We start from the raw sequence: 24,052 nt of genomic DNA, 5'->3' as shown, positions 1-24,052 counted from the left end.
ACACACACACACACACATATATCATGGGATTATAAATACCACCCATATTTTTATCTGATTTCAGATCTACTGGAAATGAAGCTATAGATCAGCAAAGACGAGTCTATATTACTTGACCAAAATATGTATTCGTCGAATACATATTCAGTGAAGGCTCAACAAAGAAATGCAGTTCAGAGAAGGACAGACTTTTACCCACTGTTAGGAACCAGTCACCTAATGGCACTCTGGAACATACCGCAGTAAATGAACCCCCCCACCCACCCATACCCCCAACTATATATATATATATATATATATATATATATATATATATATATACCAACTCCGAGATCACACTACGTTGGGGAAAAGGGCAAAGATGAGGTGTTGGCCAAGTGGTTCCTAACCATGATAAAAGTTCCGTCCTTTGCTGAACTGAATTTTGATGTTTAGCCTTCGCTGAATACGTATTCAACAAACACACATCTCAATAAAGTAATACAGACCCCCAAAGAGGTACGCTAAATAACATAAAGTTGATGGAATTCCTGATTCTTAAATTTGTTCTTGAGTCATAATTCCTTACCTGTAACAAAGCCAACTTCACAGTATTTGCCCCTTGGACAGATGTTTCCAGTGATACCATCTTCTGGATTTGGCACTTGAGCAGCATGAATGCAGCTGTAACCAGGAAGACAGGGGCCAGATGGTTCACTCAAGCCTTCAGAATCACAGAAGTAGCCAGCAGGGCATGGTATACATTGCTCTGAAAAAGAAAGAAAAAAAAAAAGTATATCATCTCTGTAAACAACTGTTCTGAGAGTTATTTACAATCTAACACAAGCAAAAGGAAGAAGTATTATTCCCAGATTCTGCATGCCAAAAACCATCACAAAATTGCTACAATTTATTCAAGGGAAAAAAGTCTAACCTTCGTGCTTCCAATTACCTTAATCTATTGCAGCATAGATATTTACACATAGGATATTTTTAAAGAATCTTTTTTTTTGCTATTTTTGACTGCTTCATAATAACAGAGACAGATATTCTAAGGTGTCAAGGCAATCACAAAAGCTGCTGTTTTACTAATAAAAATAAGCCAAACTACACTGAAGTACTAATTTTCAGCGGCAATTGTTTAATCAGATGCTTTATTTGTATTAAGATGAGTGCTTAAGTAGTAAAACTCAGCCCATATTGCATAAAGTAGAGATACCAGCACTTCCATAACACCTGTCACAGATCTCCATAGAGATAAGGCAGCATGTTAAACATTCACATCTGAGAGACCACCAGTGTATGTACACCACATTGTATACACAGATGTAATGAAATTTATTCTTATTTATTTATTTATTTTACATTTGTTAATTGGGGGTGTCTGACTAAGCAGAAAAGGCCCTTTTTCAGCAGAGACCCGAGGAGAAAAGCTCTACAAAGAAAAATTACAGACACATTTAGTTATTTAGACATGATCAGTATACACACAAATTACAAGAGACATGTTTTTACAGTGGTATGCGGCACATAAACAGTTACAGTGGAGAGAACAAAAAAAAAATATTAATTTTAAAAATAAAGGTAATTAAGCCTGCGATGGTGGTGCTGGCGTTGGCCGCCACCACAGTAAAGGCAGCTGACCAGTTCTCGATTCTCAGCTAGAGGGTCTTCTGCGGAGCGAATGGGCGTTCCTTCATTTCATTGAAGGTTGTCAGGGAGGGCTGGTAACTCAGCAAATAAAAATCACTACCAATCATTAGCAGGAGTTCCGTTCCTGTGACTGACCCGGGGAAAAAAAAGAAAAACACACAATAGATTTGTGGTGTACAGCTGAAATTTGGAACATAGGCAGAATACATACATAGTACACAGGTACAGTACATACATTGTAGATTAGCCAGTGTTTGTGAGTAAGATTGAAAACTATTATCAAGTGCTCTAGATTTAGTATGTATGTGTTATCCGCTTTCACTAGCCTGGGGAGCAATCATGGCACTGCCAACTGCCAACTTTGCTTGAGATGTTGCCTGATGAGGTCTTTAAAGGAGGCTTTGGATGATGTGTTTTGAATACTAGTAGGGACAGAGTTCCATTTTTTAGCCAATGGACTACTATATAGTGCATCTCCAAAACTATTGTAGCTGTTGGTGACTTTTAGTAGTAGTTTACTTAATGAGCTAAGATGCCTTTTGGCTGTGATGTTGTACTAGGTTTTTGAGGGCAGAACACTTATTGGGGAGGTAATAGAATGACAGAGGCAGAGCTGATTGTAGGTTAGGAGGTTGGGCAGTTCAAGCCAGTGGAGTTGTCTCAAAGCAGTACAGTGATGAGTTCTATATGAGCAATTTGCAGCAAAGTGGGCAATTCTGTTATAGTAGGCTTCCATTTTGCTTAGTTCAGTTTTGTTGAGATTAGTCACAATGGGAGATGCATAGAGTAGGGTGGATAGAAGTTGGGAGCGAGCAACGGCTGATCTTGTGTTGTTGGTAAGAAATGGTATGATACGGTAGAGTGAACCCAGTTTGGCATGTACTTTTTTAATAGTTAAGTTGAGATGACTATAAAATTTTAGGTGGGAGTCTATGGTTATTCCCAGTAGCTTAGCCTGTACCACTGGAGCAACTGGAGTAGCATTTGGGGAGTAGATAGTGAACTGACTGTTAGTATTTTTGTTAGAACTGGTTATAATCATAAGCTGAGTTTTCTTTAGTTTGAGGATAAGTTGGACTTTGGTAAGGTAGTTTTCAATGTCAGAGAATGCTAGTTGAGTTGTTTGCAGGAGGGTGGGAATGTTTTGTGCAGCACAGATTAAGGTAGTGTCATCTGCATACTGAATTATAGATGCATTCTGTGTGGAGGTATGGAGGTCATTTGTGAAGACTGTGAATAGTAGTGGTCCTAAGATAGAACCCTGTGAGACTCCTATAGTTATGGGCAGCTGAGGAGAGAGAATTTTCCCATTTCACAGCTTGGTACCTGTCAGTTAAGTAGCTTTGGAACTAGGTAAGAGTGGAATTTGATAGATGATATTGTTTTAGTTTGTTTAGCAGGATTTGGTATGAGACTGTGTCAAATGCTTTGGACATATCCAAAAAAAGAGTTGACACTTGTAGGCCTTCATTTTTGAGACGGTTTACTGTGTCTGTGAAGCAGAGGAGGGCTGTAGTGGTACTATGGGCAGGTCTGAAACCATGCTGAGTAGTTGACAGGATGTTGCTGTCTAGGAGATAGTTTACCATCAGGGTATGGATGCATTCTTCTAGGATTTTGGCCAGGGGGGAGAGTAAAGCAATGGGTCTGTAGTTATTAAGTTCAGTGGAGGTCCTGCCTTTATGTATGGGTGTAACATAGGATATTTTCCAGAGTTTGGGCACATAGTTTTCAACAATTGATCTGTTTATGAGAGTGGAGACTGGGATAGCAATAGCATCTGCTGTGAGTTTCAAGAAATAGCTGGGGAGTAGGTCAGCTGCTGTTGATGAGGTTTTTAGTTTGGAGAGCATGCTTTTGATTGAAGTGGTGGAAACTGTTTTGAGGGTAAAGCTTGTATTAGTGTTATTTGTGTTGGGGGGGGATAGTGAGGAAGGAACTGTCCTGTGATACTAAGGATAGAATTGAGTTCACAAAGTAGGAGATGAATTGTGTTTCGATGGGAACTTTAGTGTCAAGGGTGGTTGGTTTGGTGGTAGCCTTTTGGGTGGATTTTAGTAGCTGGTTTACATTTTTCCAAAATTTTTGCTGGTTGTGTTCATAGGTTCATACTAGGCTATCTGCCCAAGGGCATTTATAAGCCTAGCCCATAGTTATGTGGCTTTCGCCACCCCTTTAGTTTGAATAAAAACTATGCCTATCATTTTTCTGTGCCTCTGTGTTGGTATTTAGTTTGTAATGTTGTGTAGCAGGATTTTTTGTCCAACCTAATGCATTGTTTTGCATGGTTGTGCAGTTCTTGGTACTTAGTTAGGCTTTGTGTTTCTTTGTTTTTTTGATAGTAAAGCCAGGCAGTGTCTCTGGATTTGAGGATTTGTTTGGTTTCTTTACTGAGCCAGGGGTTTGTAGGGGTTCCAGCCTTAATTTTGCGCAATGGAGAGACAGTGTCTAGGTGTTGTAGAAATGTTTTGTTGAAATATGCTACAGCCTGGTCAAGTGGGAGGGTTTTTAGGGGGGTCCAGTCACAGTTACAGAGTAAAGTGTTGAGGACCTCGGGAGATAATTTTTTTGTGTTTCTAGTGGATATATAGTTAGTGGTTTTGCATATGCTTGTTCTACTACGTATAAAGTATATTATGTTGTGGTCACTTAAGGTGTCTGGGAGACTGCCTGTGTGAGGGTACAATGTGGGGTTGTTAGTTAGGACCCAGTCAAGGATGGATTCCCTTTTAGATTTTTTATCACATCTAGATGGAATTTGGACTAGCTGCTGGTAGCCATGGAGATTTATTAGATTATTTGGTGGTTCTGATATACAGGTGAACCAATCTAGGTTGAAGTCCCCCAGAATAAGGGTTTCTTGTGAGTATGTGGAAGAACACCAGGATAAGAAGTCTTCAAGGCTAGCTGGTGTATTACCAGGTGGAATATAGATCACAATTGTGGTGATGACCTTTTTAGGGTGAAGTTGAAGTTGTGAGATAAGTATGTCCCAATTATTGGGGTAGGGGTAGGAGTTTGGTAACTGATGGATAGTTAAGTAGGACTTGTACAGTAAGGCAGTTCTACCCCCTTTACAAAGTGGTCTGTCTTGTCTAATGATATTGTAGCCAGTAGGGAGAACTTCTGAGTTAGCTATGTTTTTATTTAGCCAGGTTTCTGTTAAAGGATCTATGTCTAGGGAGTAGTGTAATATTGTGGCCTGGAGTTCAGGTATTTTATTTTTGATACTTCTAATATTAATATTTAGCATTAAAAGATGGTTGGTTTTGCTGCTGTTGTGTATTAAGTTTGCCCTATTTTCATATCTGGAATCTTAATTTGCACCCTTTTCTTTGCCTTGACCCACCAAAGATCCATGGCCTTTACGATGCCTGTTAAGGTAACCTATTCTACTTATCTACTACTATTTCCATAAAAATGCATTTTTCTAATATTTACAAAGAAATGAATAGTCTAACCTGGTATTCCACTTCCTTCCTTTCTTCTCTATTTTTCGTCTGGTGGGGGTGTCATCACACTGTGCCTTAAGTGAATTGTATTACCCATACTACATCTCCCCTTTCTCACCTCTCCTCATGTGGGAAGAGATTAATTGCCTGTAGCCTCTTCTTATATCCTGTTTTCCTCTATTTCCTTTATTGTTTGTATCTTATCAACTAGCTTGATTCTCTTATCCCTGTAAGGGCCCAAAATTAATAAAGTACTCCAGATAAGTCCTGGCCAGGGATCTAATAGATGTGAAGTATAATCTGTCTAATGTCTGGGGTCTATACTCCACATATATAGCCCACCAGGTTGCTGGCATTGGGTACATCTTTTTCAGTTTACAGCTAATAGATCATTTCTGCTTCTACTGCCACAAGAAGGTATCTTCTTGATCTCTATTATTTAGGGCCAGTTACTGGAACTGGAATACCATTCAGGGATTACTAAAGGCCAGGTAAAGTACTTTACAGTTCAGTGAATTAAACCGTAGCTGTCACTTCCCATCTCATGCTGTCAGTGTCCTTTGGGCCATATGAAGCCTTGCTGTTCAATCCACCACTGTCCCTTTGTTTCTTCTGCATTGGTGTTATCCATTGATAGGCTAATCCAGTCTCTTTGACAATTGGCACAATTTTAATGTCTGAAACAAGCTGTCAACTAGCACTGCTCACAGGACCCAGGATTATTTTTCATTTATTTTACTTTCCCTTCAGATGATCCCCTAATTCTTGACTTCTTGCCTGCAGCCAACTTTATACTTTAAGTTCCTCCGGTTGGCTAATCAGTGCTATTCGAGGGACTATTTTAAAGGCTTTCTTAAGTTAAGGTGTATAATACCAGCAGGATTTCATTTGTCAAGAAAATTCACCAAACATCTGACTCTTTATCTTTGGCTTACACAACCATTCCCTAGAAACAACCTCCACCTTCAAATACCTAGGATTATGGATTGGTCATAAACATTGTGAGAGCCAGAGCTAAATCTCTCCTCTTCTGGGTCAAAAAGATCTCCCCTGTTCTATCCCAACCAGACACAGCAGCAATCATCTCACTGTCAATAATTATATATTACCACTAGTGTAATAACTGGGATCATACCACAGTTAATTTGAGGGACTTGTACATAGAATAAAGCATTTAGGAGCTGCCTCTGTCCAGCAGTAGTAGTACAGGGGGACAGTCCTGAGGTAAATTTTCTGTTTCCCATCCATAGATCCAAGTTCTACTTTAAATATGGACATTGATGAGCTTTGTTTTATGTGGATGGGGAGTATGTTACAGATCAGCAGTATCTTCTGCAAGATAAACCTGTTCCTCCAAACTGTTAGGTTGATGTTGTGGAAGATGTTTAAACCCTAGAATGAGGATTTTTGATGCCATTTGACTTGCAGATATGCAGTAAATCCATCAGTAGTGAGTCAGAGGATGCCTCATATGCCAGACATCGGTCATCACTTAGCAGTCTGTAGGATACTGAGTATAGTGACAAGGTAGGGATATTGGGTTACACCAAGGTATTCTTGGTAGGGACATCTGCCTGAACATAGCATGGAGGATCAGAGCCCTGACATACCTTTAAGTGAGAACTGGGTGTTTCCTCTTTAAAATTTGTGGAATCCTCACCTGTCCCTCAGAAGTAACAAAAGGGTTCACCCTTATAATCTGAAACAGTTGCTGTATCAGCCCCAGTGGATGTGTGAACATACTGTCCCATATCAGCCTCTAACAAGGTCATGACAGCTGAGGCCGTCATATGCACTGGATGGTCCAAGGTCTCTTCAACAGACACAGCAGAAACAACCATATTGGGCTACACATCTGAAGCCTCGAGTTTTGACTTCTTATGTTTTTTCTTTGGTATTGACTGGACAATGAAGTGGGAAGACTCAGACAACAACAAAATTCTAGCAAGATCTTTAAGCCTTTGATTCTCCAAACATATTTTGAGGGAGAGACAGATGGCTGCAGAGAGACATAGGAGTAAAAAACTGACAAATCCCACACTCTTTAAAGTTATGTTTGGTACCAAGACAAACACTTTTCATGGTGGATCTTGTGTGGAATTTGCATCTCACAGTCACATTTGCCTCCCGTCAAATTTTAAGAAATGGAAAAAAGAAATGTAAGGTTTCCCAGTGGCATAATTACCTGCTAAATGGCTAAGTAGATGTGATATTCATATGTCTGACAGATGAAATATGAAGCAAAATTCTGCTTTTGGGCTGGTGGCAAAGTAGTTCTTAAGTAATTCAGGGTTATACATCCTTTATCTACCTCTCACCCTCATGCTTAGGTCACACTTCAGATATGAGGCACAAGGAAAGCACCTAGGCTTTGGTATTCTAACCAGTCATATATGGCTATCCTTGGAAGGCTATCCCATCTGTTTGTAATACTACAAGAGTGATCTTGGAAGGACATTATCCTTGTAAGATAAGAAGATTTCTCTTAAAGTCATCAGTTGCATGGTGACTCTGGAGGTAAAATACATTGTTTAATACACTGCTCTGCATGTTTGTATACAGGCTGATTTGTGTTAGCAACTTACCTAGCATGATTCATCAGCTAAACTATTGTATCAAGAATGGTTTAGAGCCATCTGCTGATGCATCATGTGTTACATTTTTGGCAGGTTCATTTACCCACCCTCATATTAATATCTGCAAAGTTTTATGCACCTTGAACCCAAAAGCAGCTGTAAATATTAGCAGTAGTATAAATGTATCTTAGTGATGGTCTAAATGGATTACATTTCTCTAAACAAAAAGTATTACAAATTCACAAAAATCCATAATTTCAAGTAAAAAAGCCTCATATTAATATCTGCCTTGAACCCAAAAGCAGCTGTAAATATTAGCAGTAGTATAAATGTATCTTAGTGATGGTCTAAATGGATTACATTTCTCTAAACAAAAGTATTACAAATTCACAAAAATCCATAATTTCAAGTAAAAAAAGTACAATTCACACACAAGCACAAACACACACATGCATATATAATTACAAGTGATAGGTGTGTGAATTTGATTTTCTTTTTTTTATGTCTAGGTGTTCTTTCAAGCATCTTCTCCTACCTTTGGTGGTCAGTCCCTCGATTATGCTGAATGTACCTTTGGGACATTTATACTCATTGGGATATGCTGTTCCCTCAGGGCAGAAGTGGCCAGACGGACATGTCTGGGGAAAGGTAACACCTCTTGATTCAGGACAGAAGCAGTAGAACCCAGCAGGACATGGATCACAAATTGACTGGCGTTCATGTGCCTGATACAGTCCTGGAATGAAATAAGCATTACAAAACAATCAGAATAAACACAATGTTTGTACGAGAAGAACATTTCTAAGAATATGCATGTTTCATAATTTACTTAACCCCAGCTCAGGGAATGCCATCTTAATACCTCCTTCTTTATATTATCTTCATACCAAAGAATTTGTTTGATGGTAGGAGGGAGCCTTCCATCCCTCCTTTCAAGGACATTTAACATTGCACCTCCCATCCATCCTTCTTTCCCGTCTCACTTCCTAGTTCCAACCTGTCCCATGTCCTCAAGAATATTTCCAATTTTAATCTGTCTATGGCCCATTTGGGTGTTCCATTCTATTTACTGATGACAATCCTGTCTTTGACTAACTACTTTTGCAGATCCAGTAAGTAAGCAGTCCCACAGCTGCTGCCTCTGTCACATCTGTCATGTTTAGGATGAGAACTTCACATCTACCTGAAAAGATCCTGTGCACTAATATAATGTCACCCTCCCTATATGATTTCTGCTGTCTAGCTAGATCTTTTCCCTCCTGTAACTGCTGTCTCTCATCTTCCCGTATGGCCTCCAGAACTACAGAAAGCACATTATTTGAGGACTGAACAGGGCCTAGCAGAGCATGCACACTGTGTATTCACTTTAGAAATACTTCATACTATGGATACTTCCCAACATCATGTCTATTTCTACAGCTATCACCTTACTCTGCTCTTTGTCATCCAGTGCTGGAGTGTTTAAAACCCTTAGACCCTTTTCGGCTCCTGTACAGCATGATGCATGTGACTTGAATTCAGCTAATGATTTGGGTGCTAGGCAGTGGTAATGGAAGGATGAGTGTATCTGCATGGGATAGAAGGAGGCAGAGATGAAGCAGAGATACAAACTGCCACAATGCAGGTGGGGAGGCACTGCAAACAGTGTCTCTGCAAGCAAGCTTTTGGCTCAGCAAGCATTTATTAACAGCAGGATATAAGCATGCACTCAAAAATGGAAGATATAATAGGTCCCCAGTTGTGATGCGCATTTATTGCCCTGGGATGAGCTTATGACAGAACAAAATATATCCTCAGTTGCTTGAATGCCAGAGATGGCATAAGCAACCCCTCAAGGCTGCCTGCACTATAACTTCCCTAGTCAGCTCTCACCATGTACAGAATTGAGCCATAATGTCTCTTAAGAAGGAATAAATAGGTTGAATCTGATTGGGGATGATTTGACAGCAGCATTGGGTCAAAAAATGACTGAGGCAAAAAACACCCTTAGATTTTTTTTCCAGGCTTTGTTGTTAATGGTTTCACTCCATCTCTCTGTTGATAATTCACACCATGTTTGATCTGGAAAAGTGCAATACTGTGTACTTTTCTTTACTGAGTCAAGTGCCTACTCTGTCAGCCTTTGCAATTCCATCCTCAGAGACATCCCCATTCCTAAAGTGTTGACATTAACAGTTTGACATGAGTAAAGAGCTTCATCACGTTACTTATTCACACAGATATATTCCGAGACAGACCCAGTAAACAGTACTGTACCCCATACAGAGGGCTGTGATGCGGTAACCCAGTTGTCCATTACAAATTCCTAACACTGCCCTCATCTCAGCCTTTTGTGTTCTACCTCCAAAGCATGCCACAAACCATTTATCTCAGTAGTGGTGTCACTGTTTTTTGCAGTCTGTCTGGCAGTTTTCTGAGGGAAATTCAAAGGTCTTAGTAAAGTCTAGGCTGACCTTGCTGGTCACTGTTCACATGCTGGATTTTGCTGGAAACAAGTGATAAAACTAAATTTGATTAAACTGAAAGTGCCTTCTGAGAATTAATTTATTGTGATTGTCATCCAGAAACTCGTGTTCGGCAGGACTGTAGTCAGTGTTTCCTTTAAGACATTTCCATTACATCACTTATTCCTGTTGCTAAGACTAAAAGTCCTCTAATTCTCCAGATTTTAATTGTTCTCCACTTATACTACTCTTGACATCTTCCTGTACTCTGGCAAATCTCTGGTGGCCACTGTTCTACTGAAGGACTCCATTTGGGATCTGCCAGCACAGGGGTCAGATCCCTAAATATATTGGGAAGCTGTCTGTTGGAACCTATGCTGTATCCTTCTTAGGTCAGGCAGTTTTTTCTCTATATAACTCCACTCTTTCCATTGACAAGACAGGCAAAGTATTCTTTCAGTAACAATCATTGCACCCTTCCGTCTGCTATTTCCTTCTCATCTTTATCCAGTCTTCCCTGATCTATGCCTTCTTTTAACTTTTGCAATATACATTAAAAAATCTCTGCTTATTGACCTCCTTCTGCCATCTTTTTTATTACTTGTAAAATTCTCTGCTTACTAACCTCCTTCTGCCATCTTTTTTCTTACTTGTAACTTTGCTGCCCTCATCTCATTTGTCACCATACTGCTTGCTATTTCCCCACCTTGCTTACGTCCACCTTTTGCACACTAGCAATTTTGACCTAGCTGTTATATCCTCACATTCATGTAGCCATATTAACTTTATTACCCTCCTCAAATCCTTTCCACAATCTCAAGTACTGTATCCATGACAACTGCTTGACTTGCTTCCATTTCCCCAACTTATGAATCCCTCACTTAAATTAAAATAAACCCTTCCACTTAAGTCACATACAGCCATCTTTTTATCTTTAGTTTCTTAAATAATAATAATAATAATAATTTATCAGGGGCGACCTGGGAGCAATATCTGGCTAAGTGACTTGCAAAAGGTCACACAGTAGGCAAACAAGAGTTGAGGGAATCAAGCCCTCTAACACAGGAATTACAGCTTGCAACCTTAAGCTCTGTGACAACTGCCTGTCTTTCCCCTTCTCATACTCTAAACTACACAGTGGTGAGATTACTGTTGGCTAATGGCGGTCTTAGTTGGACATCCTTAATATCTTTATCCTAAGTAGCATCATCATCAAGAATGTTATCCTTTCTTTTCTAACTATAAAATTAACTTTATTAGAATGAAAAAACAAGTTCAGACTTAACAAGATGTTTTCTCTAAGAAACATAACAGGTGGTATATATATCCATCACAAACAGAAAATATATATAGTCTTGTCCTGAAGCAGATTCATGCACAGTCAAAGTAGTTATAAGCAGTTTCTCCCAATCATATAAGAAAGAGCTACGGTATTTTTTGCTCCTCGTTGTATTTAATTTGTCCCTCTGTAACTCTTACTGTCGCAATAAACTTGTACTTCTGCAATGATATCCATAGATAATTGCTTCTAGAATCTGAACAGCAAAGCAGAAATAGTGATGGTTTCCTTAACAAATGCGGCACTTTTTTGTCCAATCTATCAGTGGTTTATAGGTTCCTAAAGTTCTTACTCAATAATATTAAGAAATGCAAAGTTTATTGGTTTCAAATTTCTCATATTGAAACAGGTTAACCAATTATTTGGAGATTGTGAGACTTTGCTTGAACTGAAAGAATTGCAATGGCAGTTATTACTTAATGCTGAGACCCCTCCTTGACTCAATGAAAACCTGAATATTAAATGTGCATTGAGATGGGGAGTCTGACCACGCCCACTTTGTACAGATGTTTGTTAATGTATATACAGTTGTACAAAGTGCCTTCTTTGAAGGTTGGGAGTCAGGCTGGCAACTCGGCACTGTAAAATCCACTGCCAATCATTAGCAACCCCTAACCGGGAAAAGCCGAAAGACATGGATGGAGAGTGAAAATAGTATTACCGCAGGGAACATGTCTGGAAAGAAATGAGCATGTAAATTTGACAAAGAAAGGATTTCAAAATGAATATTCAGCGGAATATCAGGGACAAAGGAAAACAGGAGTATTGATACTAACTGCTAGAGGGTCTCTTATAGCGACAGAACAGGAAAAGAGCCAATAATCACAGACTTGTGATAGTAAGAGGTTGTTGGCAAGATATGAGTATTACACTGACATGTATTTATATTCCAGCAAAAACTGCTATTACAGAACTTAAGAACTTGGGTGGGGGGAATAATCAGCTTTTAGCAGAGAATATTACAGGTAGGAACTGGAACTTGATTTGTAATAGTAAGGATGTACCACGGGGACCTACAAATGAAAATACAACAAAAGAGAACACTTCTAAAGAAATTTCTTGACATATTTGGTATGGAAGACATGAATTCAGTAGCAGGAACTCAAATTTATTCCCCAAGGTACAATAACTGGGCTAGTCTGGATAAAAATCATAATTCATAGCAATAAGTGCATTTGATTGAAAGCTTCAACACCCATTCAATAACTGTTTCAGATCAAGCACCAATAAAACTAAGATAAAAATGCAGAGTAAAGAAGTAAAAAAGAGACATTGGCATCTTCCTACCTACTTGTTAAAAAGAGAAGAATTTAAGGAAAGGGTAGTGGAAATTATTTGAGAGTTATTAGAGAAGATAAAAATTTCTTCAGAGGTGATAGTGAGTGGGATAAAATGAAAATGGAAGTGAAAAATAGAGATGAAATAACAGAGAAAGACATGTGGTTAAGAAGTAATAGGGATTATTTAAAGGGGCTGACAAATGTTAAAGTAATGCAAGCTAACAAGGAAAGAACCAACTGCAGAGTGCTAAACAGAAAATCAGAAAGTATTTGGATAATATGCATTAGTTTAGAAAGATTGCTATTAAGCAACCATTTTTGAATAGAACTCCAGAGCACAAAAACTTTTAGCACAATGATATAAGCAACAAAAAGTAGAAAGGGTTGTCAACAAACTCAGGGAGCCTATAACAATAAAAATAACCAGAGATCGTATAGCAATATTAGAGATATTTCTGAAATTTTATGAAATTTTGTATAAAGCAGTGTAATGTGGATATCAAGAAAGAGAAAAATGGAAATATTTATGGAAGACTTAATTATGCCAATGTTGGAGACAGATAAGGCTCAACAACTTATAGTTAATACAGCAGAAGATGACATAAAAATGGTGACGTAATCAATCTGCAAGAAAGCCACCAGGAAGAGATGGTATTACTATGAAATTTTGGAAGTTAGGAAGAAAGAAAGTGATAAAGATCTGGAAGATTTTGATTAACAGTATTTTAAAAGGAGGGGAAGCACAAGCATCTTTCCCACCTAATTTCCCACCTAAACAATTCATGGACATGCAACTGCCTACCACCTGGCTGACATATTTTAACACCTTTCCCCTACCCACTATCCAACCTCTTTAAAACTCCCACAGATGCACTATATTTATTATCACACGTTACATACCAACTCACTGACACTTATTCCCCACTGACCCATCTATACCCACTAACTCTTCCCTAGACTAAGTTAAATAGCTTTCCCTTAAAATGTTAATTTTTAGTTTTTTTTTTTCTTCTCTTATCTTTATTACATCTTCAGGATTATCTCTACTAAACATACTGTATGAACAACAATCATATGTTACTACCTGCTATAATTGTATGTCTAAACCACTATGTTCATGTAAATATCTTATATATAGTATGTTAGTAATTGTTTCTGAAGCTTTTCTCCCCGGGCCTCTGCTGAAAATAGACATATCTGTCCAGTCGGACCTCCCCGGTAAACAAATGTAAAATAAAATACATAAATAAATAAATCATGGAAGAAAGCTGTGGTGGCTGTATTACCTAAAGATGAGAAAAAAATCAGACCTGGCTTTATATGGACACATTTCAATTTTAAGCCATGATTATAAAGTGTTTATGTCTATACTAAACATGTGATGGGTAACGCAGGAAATTCCAACCATATCATTCTCGGCAGAGGAGCCTTTGCCCCATCCCAGATGTTTCCACAGAGACAACCAGGTCCCTTTATGCTTCACCACTGGCTGCATCATGTCTAATCCAAAAGAAAAAAGAAAATACAATGGAGAAAACACAAAAAAGATAAAAGAAAAAAGGGCAAAACAAGGTACAAATACAACTAATTAACTGTATATTGTATAGTTTATTTAAATATTACATCACTGCAAGCAATACACTACATTTACCCCACTACCTGGACAGTCTGTCTTGCCTATTCTGGTAGGCAATCATACTTTTTGTAATTTTCTGTGTTGAGAAAAAACATAAAAGGAACAATACATACAGCATATCCCTATCGGAAAAAGGGAATTGCAGCTACAGATGCTAGGCCTAGTATATAGTGCCAATCCAAGAAAAGAATGTTTATAATAAAATGGTGGCTATTCTTCCCACTGACTTGAGAAAGGACTAAGGTCTGCCCCCTCAGGACACTACTTACCAGAGTGGGTAATACCAGTAGCATCACTCACTGCCCTGGAAAGCTGGTGCTAAGCATCTAATTTATAAAGGAGACCCTCACAGTGCTAAAGCAGGGGCTCATGATGATCTCTGTGCAGCAGGTAAAGAAAGATTTTACACTTCCTGCACCAGATGGGAGCCCTTTCAGCGTCTATGTCTATTAAGGCCAGGTCCACTCTTTATGTCTAATATAGGAGAAAGTGGCAGTCAAGTGCACATGACCACTCAAAGCAGGCCCCATATGATGTGCACTGATGGGTAGCATGACATCACAATGTCCATTAAAAATAGCCTGTTGCACATAGTCAATAGCAAAAGGCAAAATAATGGTAGTCCAGCCTTGCTTTGCATACATGCACAGATTAAATGATCACCCAATAGTGGATCAAGAATTAGCCCAGTAGCAAAAATTAGGGATGATAATACATATTATGTGATTCAGAGAAAAACTGCTTTATATTGCTTCACTAGCATAAATAACACACTATACACTACTTTGGTATAATAACATTTTGGCCATTTTGTGGAGACCATGTTACACTGAGCAAGGTAGAGAACATGAATGTAGTAGATATCAGAATGTAGAGCTATAGAGGCACACTAATCACAGACTGGATACCCGATAATGCACCTCATGAATGCAGTGATCACAAAAGGGTTCATGAAAGCAAATGACACCATCACAAAACAGTGGAATATGTGGGGTAACACTGCACGAGTCATGAAAGGGGCTGACAGCTTGTGGGGATTTCAATGACATAGTGCAGGATACAGGTAAAGACAGGGTGTAGTTCTGCTGTTCAGTTCATGGCCTAACCTCACTAGGCAAAAAAGACAGGCAACAGAGACTTGCTGGTGGAGCTTAATCTAACAGGAAACAAGGAACACAGCGTAACACAGTTAGGCTTGGTCAATGTCCTGCTGGTTAGGTGTTACAGCACTGTGTTACATGTGCATGGGCATCATGATGTATTACAGGTGCTACTGGGATGCCAATAAATCAGGCACACACTGTGATATCCTCACATATCTGAAAGAAAAAAAGCATGGCTAAACATGCCAATGGCGGCCACACTATGGTACAGTGTCAAAGGTTCCAGTATATCAGCATACAAGACCATAGTCACTGTAAGGGTGCTAGGGACATTAAGGACTCAACTGATAGAATGGACTGTCATGAGTAAAAAGACTGATCCACATGTATAACTCGTAGGAGTGTATGTCCATGTGAATGACTGAAGGAATTTCAATAGCTGGAAAAGTTCACCACACAGGTGATGAAGGTGCAATTACAAGCTCTATGCACAGATGGCTTTAATAAGAGAAAGCAGACAAGGCCTTTTTGGTCCAGGTTAGGCATGCATGGAATGGTGCAAGACATTAATACAATGAGCAGTCATACTAAAACAACAGTATCAATGCATTGCAGAATCACCAGTATGTTACTGCATACAGGGAATAAGACACAGGAAATCACCAGAGACTGGCTGACACTGTAGGTGGACCACTAACACAGAATCATCTCAAAGAGATGGTGGAATTCCCAGTATTCCTCAATTAGGAAATTGAGAGAACCCTCATATCTAGTGGCAGCTTGAATGTGACAGCAGAGTTGATAACAACTGTCTAAGTCTCTTTAGGGGATGCATCAGGTAAGTAATAACACATACCATGCTCGTAGGGCAGGGTCTTGCACCTGTAAATGGTTTACTTAGACAAAAACATAGGCATTTATGTCACCAGGGGACATTGAGACTGCAAGAACAACAGCCTGCACCACAAGGTATATATGCACCCATATGCTATGTATATATCTGGCATGCAGCAGCCTGTGTATCACATAGTGGTAGGTGTCACAGATATGATCCAGAATTGCTACAATATGTTGTTTGTGTGCATTCACACATTACACAGGCAAATGATCCACCACTACAGATGAAAATATGCCTGATTTCAGAGGGTTATTGGTGGCTGACCAGGATGGCACAGTGCAATGGCATGATGGCACTTGGAGCAATGTACTGTGTTACTGCAATCACACAATGGTATTATCAGGAAAGCTAGCAGAAGACGGCACACTCAAATTACTTACAACTGAGGTGATGATGGATGGGCAAGATAAAGATGAACTTCTGACATCACCTGTGTTAAGCAAAGGACATCCTGTCCATGCCACCACTACAGATAGCATCAGGGGGCCACACTGCCTCCAAAAGTGGGTGCATGCAGCATAGCAGAGTGGCCTGTAGATGGCCATGACCACCCCAACATGCCTCCATGATTTTCCTAAACTTGGGTGTTGGCCTTACCATCAGTAATGACTGAGATGTGCAGATAAGAAACCCAGGCTCAGATGCCATCTATTCACATTGTACAGGAGATACTGAATTTGCTGTGTGGCCTTTGTGATGAACTGCAAGCAATGCAGGGACTGCGGGACATCCTGCAATGTATGTAAAGTAGCATAGCATAGAGGCACCTGCAGAAGACACACCTGTTGAGGGCAATGGTGGTAACTGGCCTCCATGGTCGTGTTAGGAGATAGATGAGTACTACATGATCCATGCCAGGCTTAAGCGGATCTCACATACAGTTCTCAAAATAACCATGGCTACCTCTGTTTTTTGGCATGTACACTCCCAAAGACATGTACAACAGACTTCCAACTCCACTGTGAGCACCCCCCCTACAAGGACAATCAGGGTCACAATTTCAGCACCATGATGCTCTCTTGTAGCCTTACTGTAACACCTAGCCATGAACACTCTCGGAGAATACTGTAATATCCCAGTGGGAGCTATGGTGTTCTTCTTGTGCAAGTTGTTAATCCATCTCTTGAGCTGGATGCTCCAGTCATGACACTGTGAGGTCATATAGTACACCCAGCCAGCTTTCCATCCATGGAAGCTCCAAGGCCTCAGTGGAGAATGTGATCCCTGATTCTCCACCAAGAACTTAGCCATATGAGTGGCTACCACATCCACTACCCCTTATCCTTCCATCTATGCTAGTGTTGCTGTCCTGTGACACTGTGCTCTTCTCTTTCTGTGCAAATGATGATGTCTACACCATGCCTACCCTCTGTCTTGAATCAGTGTGGTAATGTCTGCTACATGGCATGCCCAAACAATGAACTGGATTGGACAGCCTGTGTGTGTTATTCCACATACCAGTTTTATTCTGTATTTATCCTGTCATAGCCTACCACCTCTTGTCAGTACTGGAATGTATTCTGCTCCGCTTTGCCTTGCATGGGGTTTCACCTCAGGTGGCTCCTCACTCTGCTCTTCCTTCACTTCTTTTACAATTATGTGAAGAAATACTACCATGTTCCCATGTTCTAACAGCTTACGTAGCTCCATGTTATATAGCATGGTGCAGACCACATGTACTTTGTTGTAAGTCACTGCAGCAGACTGCAGTACACCACCAGATGTATCCAAGCAGAACAGATGGGATTTCAGCAGCCTGAAGACATACTCAATGACATTACATGTTTAGTCATCAGCTACATTTCCAAAGCATATGCTGCATCACCTACATCAGACAACACTGGATACCAAAAATAACACCAGGTTTATTAAAACCTCCAACACCTCGGCAATACTGCTTTCAAAGAAAGCAGTACTGATAAGGTACTAGAGGTTTTAATAAACTTGGTGTTATTTTTGTATTCTAAACGTTTTGTTGTATAGGGATTGAGAAAGTCTTATACTCGAAAGCTTGGCAGTGTTTGCAGTGTTGCAGTTTATCGAATAAACGTATTACTTTGTGAGACGGTTGGTCTTGTTGGTTTATTGTTTTTCTGTTTTGCTGTATATATTTATCTATGCTTCTTTGGTTGTTTGTAACAATGTACACTATTTTAAATGGCCTGCTAGTTGCTTTTATGGGACCAAATTATAAGAATTGCTTTGCATGGCAGTGCATTTAGCTACCAACTAAAGATTTCAAATGAAAGTCAGAACACATGAAACACCATTACAGGTCACATGTGTGCCAGATGTGTGAATCATGAAAACTGGCAGGATGGTACACAGACATACTGTATATAACACCTTGTGCAATGCATAGCTCCTTACAGTTGGAGTGAAATAAAATGGAAAACAACATTAAATCATGAAACCCAAAACTAATCTTTGATGAAAGCAACCAATGGCTTTATCTCTTCTCCTCTCAGCAGTTTCCTTAAGAGGACTGATTATGTCAATGGCTGAAAAAGTATTCTAGAAAATTGCAGACAGAAAAAAAAACTGAGTCCAGTCCAGTACAAATATATCCACCAACTGTTTAATTCTCAACATTTCTTTTATTCTTGAAACAGTTCAGTATAAAAATTGCATTAGAATGTTGTTGCTGCTTAGAATTAGAGGTGGCCATGACAAACTGTGGTATTATTTTTACATTTGTTGGGTTTGAAGGTGATACATCAAGTAAACTCTCCACAAATGTATAGAGCGTCCTGTCTTCCATACCACTGGGCACATTAAATATTATTTAGTTTGAGATGAAGTAGTGCTTCCACGGCCACCAACTTTTCTCCCCATTGATCTATAAAGTCTAGTCTCTGACTACTGCAGAAGTATAAATATTGTTTAATCTACTTGTCTTGTAATACTCTATCAGACAAGAAAACCTTTACACTATTGCCTGCAAAAGCATTGATTAATATGTTCATTTTGTAAACAATTTCTTCCAAAATTCTGTACTCCAAGTAACAGTGAATTTATATCAATCATACTGAAGGCAAAGATATTCTCCTTCCATTTTATAAAGACATAATATTGATGCAAAAGAAAACCAATGCAGGCATAGATGCTCAATTTACAAAATATATGTGATAGTTTTCAAAAATGCAGGACATAGTACTCTGAACACCTAAAACGCAGTAGGTTAATAGGCCAAAAGCTTAATTACAATTTGTATTTAATTTATTGAATAGCATTATTCTCCATATGATCAGTACAACAGTGATTTTCCCTTTTCCTTGAAGTGCAACAACTGTTAAGGTTAATAGCATGAGTAAAAGACCACTATCCCTGCAAGGAAGGAGGTCTTTCTGGGATGGGGGAAAGGAGTTAAAATTGTCTGGAAAATGCAGTTTTTTAAACAAAACTGCATTCACACAGCTGGACTTAATCTATTTATCCGAGATCCTATAAAATATGCTTTTTATAATTACTGTTATCATGTTTAAGCACAAGTCACCTAGGAAAACACATAACTAAGCAGTCACACCTCACATTAGCCAAATGTTCTTACTGTATATAATGAACAGTATATTTTGCAAGCTGAATGTTCGCTAACATGGTAGAAGAGCATCTCACCTATAAAGTAAAAAGAAATTAAAATATTTCCTTAAAAGCACTAAATATTTGTGGATAAGTTATTTTTCTTCAAATCTGGTGATGCAATATTTAAACAGAATTTAAAAGGTCATAATTGTATTTATATCAAAATATAGCGTTAAGTTTTTTTAATTACCAGGAATGCATGGCTCAGTACTCTTTGACCTACCATTGGCACAAGGATGAGGAGAAATGGAACCTGAAGGACAATAATGGCCTGCTGGACAAGGACCACCACTGACTCCATCCACTGGCAAGTCTGTGACTGCCCCAGAAAAGCAGTAAAATCCAGAAGCACAATCTCCTAAGTATGAAAATAAATAAATAAATAAACAAACAAACAAATAAATGAATAAATAAATAAAAAGTATGCACCGTTTAACAACACACAAGCATCATAAGTGAGAATGTCTTTAAACTCTAAAACATCCACAGAGTAAACAGGGATCCTCATTATTTTTGATTTGTGTGTTTTTAAGCTTCTTAACAATAAGATCAGCATTTTCAATGACTACAAGCCTCTGATATTAAACAAACATGAAAGCATCATAAACAATAAATTTCAATATAAAAGATCAAGCTTTAGACATATTAGAAAAATGTTCTACCCAACATAAGTAATTCATCAGAATGATGCTCCATTACAACATACGTAATTCTAAAAAAGGCACAGATTTTTTATAACCATTTTATGGTATTATGAAAAGGTAAGTGACAACTACACCACAATAACTTTGGTAAATAACGCAAACTAAAACACGTGGAATAGTTTGATAAGTAGTTTCACATTCAGTAATGAGCAATATGAAGTCAGTAAGTACAGCATGATGCACAATAAGCAGTTTTCCTCAGAACTGTAGTGAGTCTTGGGAGACTTCCAAGACGACTGTGCAACATCTTCATTTCAGTTTTTCCAGTGTGAAAAGAGAACCTCACATGAGACAGCCATTAAACTCATATTTTGGGTAAATTTTGGTAATTGGCTAGTAAGTGCATTGCCTGGATGCCAGCAAAAAAGAAATTCAGAGAACCTGAAAGAAAATCAATCACAAAAGGTGAGGAAAAAACACTAACTGGGAATACTTCTGCAGCTGTTCAGCAAAAAGCAGTGCAAGTTCCTGCTTTGATACAAGACATGAGCTCCAGTAACCTAGAGGGAAAAAATAAGTCAAATGTACTCAGAGCTGATTAAAATAAATGAAACAATGAAGTATGTCAATTCAAATAACAAAAGGCAAATGGAAAATGGAAGAAGCGTTAAACAGATATTCAGATGAGGTTATAAAACTGCCAAAATCAGAGGTTGAAATGAAGAAAAGGATGGCTAAATATAAGACTGCTGAAGAAGAGATGTTTCAAAATAACAGAATTAGAGGACAGAGCACATAGGGAAAACCTGAAATTTTCTGCTGTATCACAGAAGCTGGAAGGACCAGACCTGTAGTGATTCTTTCTATAGTAATCAGTGGAGATAGAGAATGCTAGTAATTTATAGACAATTACAAAAATTTAATTTAAGTAAGTGATAGAAATTATCAATGATTTGGCTATGATTAACCTAATTTCTAAGGAAAATAGTCTGGCCAAGTGTCACAAAACTGTGTGCGTAAATCTATTTTATAACATGCTCAGCATGACCTTGAAGTAAAATATAACTGTTTGGTACAAATCTATTGCTTAAAATAAAATATTGAGTCCATGTTATTACCATGAACATCCCTTAACATAATAGTGAAGCAACAAAAATAAATAAAATGTTAAGACTTACTACAGCTAATTAAAAATTTACATCCAGTAACCAAGTATGGGAATATAGTAAACATTTTTGTAGCTATGTGCACAACAATTCCTACATCATAATTACCTTTATACAAAGTGATATCAGCATAACTAATAAAATTAGTAAATATGATATTATTAAAACTATAAAAGAGTACAGAAAATAATAAAATCCCCATTTCGACATTCAGGAATTCATATAGAAAAGCAAATTAATTTGAAGACTAAACATTTCCAATTCTAGTAAATCAATTCTGATCAGCTAGATAAGAAGCAATTCACACCAAACCCTTTAACAATTCATCCCTATTTGAAGGCAAATAAGACTTCACAGGGGCCAAAAGACTGAATGGCTTTTCATAAATATTAATATAGTTATTAGTAACCTACCATCTGGTCTAATTCCATTAACACTATAGTTATCATGGTTTCAATACTGTGTTCTTGATGAAAGCAATAAGAGGACTTAAAAATAGATAACAGACAACTCAGAAGTATCAATACCTGTTCACTAATTACTTGGTCAAAAGTTGGGATTCTTCCTGAAATTGTCAGGACTACTACAATTATGACTTTTGGAATAGTGAGACTGACAATATGAAGAACATAAAGGTATGTTCATGTACTGTAAACAGCCAAAATCATGCTATTACTGTGGCCTTTGATGTGTGCAATGGAGTGATAATGGACAAACTATTGTGGACTGAAGTTTTTGGAGGAAAAGCACTTTTGGGTGGATCTTAACATGGACGAAGGGACACAGCAAGAAACAGGGATACAGAAAATGATAAACTGATGAAAATATAGGATGTCCAAGATGGCTGCACATTGATCAACAGGTTGATTACAGCTTTCTTAGTGTAAAAACTGAAAATCACATAAAAGCCAGTAAATACATTGACTGGATACCCACCATGTTGGAATTTGAAGTAAGAGAAAATCAACCAGAAAAGGAGAAGAAAAAAAAAATTCTGAATGAGAATAATCTTGCATCTGTTCAGCAAAAATCTGGTCAAGCTTCAGCTATGATACAGAAGGTGGCTTCCAGCACTTTAGAAGAAAAACATAAATTAATAAACAAATCAAATGTACTCATAGGTGTTTAAAATAAGGGAAACACTAAATGAATATAGATAGGTTTATTAACACTCTAACAAGGTATTTAAGGCTGGACAGAAGCAAGTTAGTTAATAATGTGCTCCTGGACTGATGGGGTGGATGAAGTAAAACTGTATTGATCAAATTATATGTAAAATTAAGACAATACTTTTGCCTATATTTACAAAGACAGATATGTAGGTTAATGTCCTTGGCTTAAACTATAGACAAGCTTTTCTTACTATTTGCTTAAAATTTAAGCAGTCTTAACATTAAGATACAATGATGAAAATAATAAAAATATCAGTTCTTTCTTATACTGGCAATGTAATTAGCTTTTTCCTAATTTTCTACTAATAAAGGCTTTCACTAGGAGAGAAGATATCTGTGCCTGCAAGAAATTAATCATGAGAGGGCTGAACAATGTGTTCTGTGTAAAATTTAAAAAGATTCTTTTAAGCATCTGCAAAGTCAGTAGCCTTTTTTTTGCACTCATTATTAACTTACAGATGAGAAGTCTTCACATGTTCACATGCAATCCCTTAATCACGAGAAGCGTGAACACTGCCTGTTGAGTAAATTATAAGAGATGCAAAATAATCCACATTTAAAGGTACACTGACAAGCAGTTTGGCGAAAATAAATGAGATTTGAAACTCTGAGAAGTAATTTGTACCAGCAGATGCCTCCACTACAGCCATAGTACTTTAATGCATTTAATATAACAGTGCACACTTTAATTTATTTCAAAGTAGCTAGTGCAGTTTTTTTCTAAAGGCTATCAGTTAATGTTTACTTAAAGCATGAAAGCTATTTTTCATATCTGGGAAGGGAAATGAGATTAGAAAAGAAAATGTAGAGATTATTGTTAGTAGGAACACTGGCTGTAACATGTACTTTATTTTTTCAGTTATTGAACATGCATATAGTTTTGTGTGTTTGCTCTAAGTTAAAATTGTATGGGGGTTATGAAAATTTATTTAACCTTTTTGGCTATTTTCAGTGAAGCAAAAAATCTTGAAAAATGTGCCATAGGTTCAACTGCAGATGATAAGTAGCAACCACATAAGAGATCAGCCCGGCAAAAACAACTGTGTACATGTAAGCTAAAAGATGGAAATGCACATTTAAAACAGCTATCGTATACAATAGGTAGAAGTGATATGTTTCCTATCGTAA

At 38.0% G+C, this 24,052-nt stretch overlaps 1 long non-coding RNA gene across 1 annotated transcript; it reads right to left on the bottom strand.

Annotated features, from left to right (window-relative positions):
- Window positions 1-578: 578 nt before the first annotated feature.
- Window positions 579-20,288, bottom strand: LOC122808110. Its single transcript, XR_006365790.1, has 3 exons — window positions 20,166-20,288; window positions 8,196-8,396; window positions 579-748 (listed from the first exon to the last, which is right to left on the bottom strand). It is a non-coding gene; the product is annotated as an uncharacterized LOC122808110 (long non-coding RNA).
- Between the last annotated feature and the right edge of the window lie 3,764 nt (window positions 20,289-24,052).

Source organism: Protopterus annectens, chromosome 8.part0 (assembly GCF_019279795.1).
Source record: "Protopterus annectens isolate FY-2018-M chromosome 8.part0, PAN1.0, whole genome shotgun sequence".
Taxonomy (NCBI): domain Eukaryota; kingdom Metazoa; phylum Chordata; order Ceratodontiformes; family Protopteridae; genus Protopterus; species Protopterus annectens.
This window is presented reverse-complemented; position numbering and strand designations above follow the sequence as displayed.